General features: G+C 30.1%; 1 pseudogene; it reads left to right on the top strand.

The window, feature by feature from the left end:
* Positions 1-1,148: 1,148 nt before the first annotated feature.
* LOC113372618 lies at positions 1,149-1,663 on the top strand (annotated as a pseudogene).
* The last annotated feature ends 3,567 nt before the right edge of the window (positions 1,664-5,230 follow it).

The raw sequence follows: 5,230 nt of genomic DNA, 5'->3' as shown, positions 1-5,230 counted from the left end.
AACTATAGTCAGAAGTAAAAATAAAATCTGAATTATTTCTATATACAAAAAAATTTTTTTTGAAAAAAATAAGTTGAAACAAAATTTTTTTTCCAAAATCGATTATTTTGCTAAGACAAGCAGAAAGTTCTTTGAATCATTTAAATCGGACGCTTAGTTCTCTCAAAAACTGCCATTTTTTACATATTTAGCTTCGTATCTTCAAAATGGCTGAGCCTGCCAAAAACTAACAAACACTTCTCCCAATCATTACTAATTGAATGTTTTTTAGTTCATTCAAATCGGATACTCCGTTCTCTCAAAAAGTCGATTTCTATTTTCTGCACTTTTTGCTCCGTATCTTCGAAACGGCTGGACCTGCCTTTGCCAAAAACTAATCAGCTCTTCTACCTATCAATAGGAATCAAATGTTTTTTGAACCATTCAAATCGGTTGATCCGTGCGCCAAAAACGTGACTAGAAATTTGTATCCATACATACATACACACACACACATCCATTTTTTTGAGGTATGCCAAAATGTTCAGAAACCTTCAAAACGTCGAAAAATGTAAAAATTTTCAATTTCGATTTTCGGCCCATTACAATAACTACCCTACGGGAAGTTAAAAAAACATAGTATCCATAATGATTATTGAATATATTCTCTTGATTAATGGATCAAAATGTGTTTTCCAACTTCTACATGACATTGTCGAAACTATCCTTGAGATAAGGTCTTTATCCATTTTGGAGATTTAAAATCACGTGAGAAAATAATTACGCTTTAACGAAATTACAAAAACTGCAATTTAGATAATAAGGAGCTAACCAAAAATAATTTTTTACTTCATATATAGCAAAGAGCAAAATTTTTGCGGCAGTAACTTACCATATCGAGAAGTGATAAAAACAACTTTTCACAAGAATGATATTGTACTAATAGCATAGTTCTAGTATATAATATTCACATTCTATTTTACAAAAATGCACTTAAGTGTTTGCCTTTTGTTTTACCAACCGTTGTCAAATTAAATTTAGATTGTTTATGTCAGATGTCAGTAATATTTTTATTTACATTGGCATCACTCAGTAGGTTCAGTTAACAAACCGTTTAATTTTATAGAATATTTAACACAATTTCGTGCCACAGTGTTCAAACTATATTACTAAATTAAATGTCCGAAGCACAGTCATCGTTGTTACTAAAGAAGCAATTAGCAGAGTTGAGCAAAAACCCAGTCGAAGGATTCTCGGCGGGCCTAGTTGATGATAATGATATTTACAAATGGGAAGTTCTCATCATCGGACCTCCAGAAACGTTGTATGAAGGTGGATTTTTCAAAGCTCATTTAGATTTCCCTAAAGAATACCCGTTGAGACCGCCGAAATGAGATTTGTGACCGAGATCTGGCATCCTAATATCGAAAAAAACGGTGATGTATGCATATCGATTCTCCACGAACCTGGTGACGATAAATGGGGATATGAAAAAGCATCAGAACGCTGGTTACCTGTGCACACGGTCGAAACTATTTTAATCTCAGTGATTTCTATGTTGGCTGATCCGAATGATGAAAGTCCGGCCAATGTGGATGCAGCAAAAGAATGGCGGGAATCTTACACGGAATTCAAAAGAAAAGTAGCAAGATGTGTCCGGAAAAGCCAAGAAGATTGCACCTGAAGCTTATGGCATATGTACGTGATCTAACAATTTTTCAATAGCTAAATTCCAAGTAGATACATATACATGTGAAAATAAATAAAACATTGTCAATGTAAGCCATTGATTATATTGCAAAAACTAATATTATAATAACTATATTTTATATTAAGAATATGCTTTTTCATACAAGCCAAGTCTGACAGAAGCAATCTAAACTTTGTACAACAATAAAAAAATATTACTAAACTGCGTTAATTATATTCTTCGTCAAGAAGTAAATATATTTAAGTAAGTACATATTTGCATTAATAATTTTATCAACTTCCAGTAGCATAACTAGATTTCACATAAGAATTTGATAAAACTTTAGGTATAACCATAATTGCCAAATTACAAGCATTTGATTAATATTGGCAGAACTATTTTCAGTAAAAAATCTCCGAAATGAAAGTAAAAGAATCAGTAAAGATAAGCTAGTTAGTTAACTTTGATTGATGAATATACTGAATAAGTTATAGAATTTTGTGTGTAGACGAGTATATTCGTCATGTGTATAAATCTTTAACCATTGACTGTTTAAATTGTACTTTTTGAAAAGAAAAACAAATCACATTCTCAAATTAGTAGATATTTCGAGTATTTTAAGGGCGCGTCCAATAATCATGTGATCGATTTTTTAAGGATTTGTGGATCCCCCCTCCCTCTTGGTGATACGTGTGTCATTCAAAGTTACCCCCCCTTTCCCGCCAAACATAAAGTAATTTTTAGTTATGAGAAAAAATTGTAAAAATATTTGAACTTCTTTATTGATTTAAAATCACTTTAATTTCACTTCTTTAAAAAAATAAATACACGTGACATCAATCATACAATAACCCTTCCTCACCAATTTGATATTTCGTGATTTTTTGTCAACATTTACTTCGATTCTGATGACAATTCAATAAATGCGCCACAGTTAACTGGTTAAAATTATAGAGTAGTTTTTATATTTTATCGAAAAATAACGTAATATCATAGTTTCAAAGTTACGCATATAAATTTTAATTAAAGCAGTGTTTTACAACGATTGGCATTTAGAAAATAAAGGTCAACTGCAACGATCTATAAAGTATGACATTATCAAAGCTTGAAATTTATGATTGACTAAAATCACTGGAATGTAAAAAGTATTCGATTAAAAAGAAAATGGAAAATCCATTCAATATTTATTTAATTAAAAAACAAGTTTATAAAAATTCCTTATTTAAGTTAAAAATGAAATAGTGGACTTTTTTGCTCCCTGGTTTTCACTTTTTACCCCGGGGTCTAATATAGTAAGTAGAGCCAAATGATAAATTTTAGAATAATAGCAAAAAATATATATGTATAATCGCAGAGAATTTTATACATTGTAGTTTATATATTATTTAATGCGTGTTATTTGTTTTAATGTAGTTGGTTTGGTTTTCATTATATAATTGCTAAATACAAATTGGATCTTTGTGTCCTGCTCTACCCTACATATAAATTACATTTTCAATTTACGCAAGAAAATATTCACATAATTATTGAAAAACTTCAGTAACTCTGAACTATTTAAACATTTAATATTTAATATAATAGTCAAATGCATGATACAAAACTCAAAAATTGATTTTCAATTAAATAATATTATCACTAGTATAATCATTAACTCTTGTTAAATATCCATTTTAAACTCAAATTAAACATTTTCTTTAAAATACCATCTCCGTGTGTCAGAACCAATTTCAAAATAGTTACTTACGTTACGGAAGTGCACATAAACTTCATTTAATTTCAGAAACTAATCTAACTTTTAAACTAATTTGATGTACACGAAATTTCATAGTAAACATTCCTCAACTGAGTACTACCACAGCATAGCTATCATATAATAGTTTAGTTGTTTATTAACTTTATCGGAAATTATTATATTTAATATGGAGTCTGAATTAAAATTCCATGTACATTATGATACAATACGATTTTATTACCTTAAAACCTAAATTCACATGCAATATGCAAAATTAATATAACATCTAGTAACATTGATGAACATATAAATAAAATGGAGCATGTGTAAATAATATGTAACAATTATACCTATAATTTTGAACAATTACAATATTATGAATAAAAAACGGAGTTTGAAAATGCAAAATCTTCTGACCAATGTCCGTGATTTTGAGATTGACAGAATTTTATATAACCTAAAATCAGCTTCTTGTTCAAAATTGCCAATTGGCAAGTGAGCTTGGGTGATCATCGAGGCAGCTTTTTGTTAAATGAGTCTGCTTTTCATCGCTTACTGCAGTGGTTTACAATCTTTAAGTAACGCGCCGCTCTCCTATTAAAATAGGTTGCGCTCCCCAGAATTTTTAGTGGTCTAATTTTATAAGTACTCAACTATATATTATAATTTAGGTTGGTTTTAATTTTTTATGAAATTACTGAAAAAAAAATTAGGGATTATCATTCTATTAAAGATTTAGCATCAAATTAAGTATTATTGCTTATTGTAGAGAAACTGCACAACAGATCATAATTCCATGTTGTCAACCTAAAACATATTAATGTCTGGACTCATATCAAATGATTTTTAGAGATTATAAAACTGGTGCTGTTAAAATTAACGAAGTTAAAATTAAACTTGCACAATTATTCATTACTATCACAACAAAATGTGCTTTTATAACTGCAGCAAGAGTTACATTAATTTTTTGAAATTACTACCTTTCAACATTTTTTTGTTCTTCAGAAAAAATAGGATTTTTATCCCCGTTGATTTCATCGGAGTTATATGAACTTTAGGAAAAGTTAGAGGAAAATATCCCAATCCTCCTCCCCGTTATTCTAAAGAATATATCGTAAAGCCTAAAAGAACACGTTACACGTAAAACAAATGCCTTGTTTAGGCTGTAAAGTTTGCGACCCCCATTTTCCATGTATGCTTTTCAGACTCTCGACGGCAATTTTCCTGCGGCGTTATACGACAAAAAGCTCGTTACATTTTCGATGTTTTCGTGTGCTTTACTGGCGGACGAGAAAAAAGTTTTTCACTAGACAAAGTTGTCACAACCGAATGTAAAATGTCATAAAAAGGAAAATTTGTAACGTTTGTTTTGGAGACTGAAAGTGCTTTTCTATAGAGGAGGGATGGTTGACTGAATTTAATAGAGTTGGACAAAAGTTCTAAGTAGATTTTGATTCAATTATCTATAATCGGCTATATACAGTTAAATAATAAATTGTGATGCAATGCAGGGTGTATCAGACCTTGACCTCAAGTCGCAACAGGTGGCAGTATTGACCTTAACTGCCTTTAAAGAAAAATTAGAAAAAAATCTCACGCTGCTTGGAAATTATAAGCTTTTAAGTGCAGCTACAGCTTTGGTAAATTATGACCATTTTTGCTTATTATGGTTAATTTTTACTAATAATGTTCATTTAAACTTTGGGACCGTAACCATAAATAACATTTCTAGGACCATTTAAAAACAACAACATAATTGCCCCACGTTTTCAAGAATTAGTAGGTTTTTTTGTTGAACTATGAATTTATAATTTTTAAAATCGGTCGAC

The sequence above is a fragment of the Ctenocephalides felis genome, unplaced genomic scaffold, assembly GCF_003426905.1.
Source record: "Ctenocephalides felis isolate EL2017-DRISC unplaced genomic scaffold, ASM342690v1 CF-g0.4_SCAFFOLD_01604, whole genome shotgun sequence".
Classification (NCBI taxonomy): domain Eukaryota; kingdom Metazoa; phylum Arthropoda; class Insecta; order Siphonaptera; family Pulicidae; genus Ctenocephalides; species Ctenocephalides felis.
Note: the sequence above shows the minus strand (reverse complement) of the source record. Positions and strands in the feature narration are given on the sequence as shown.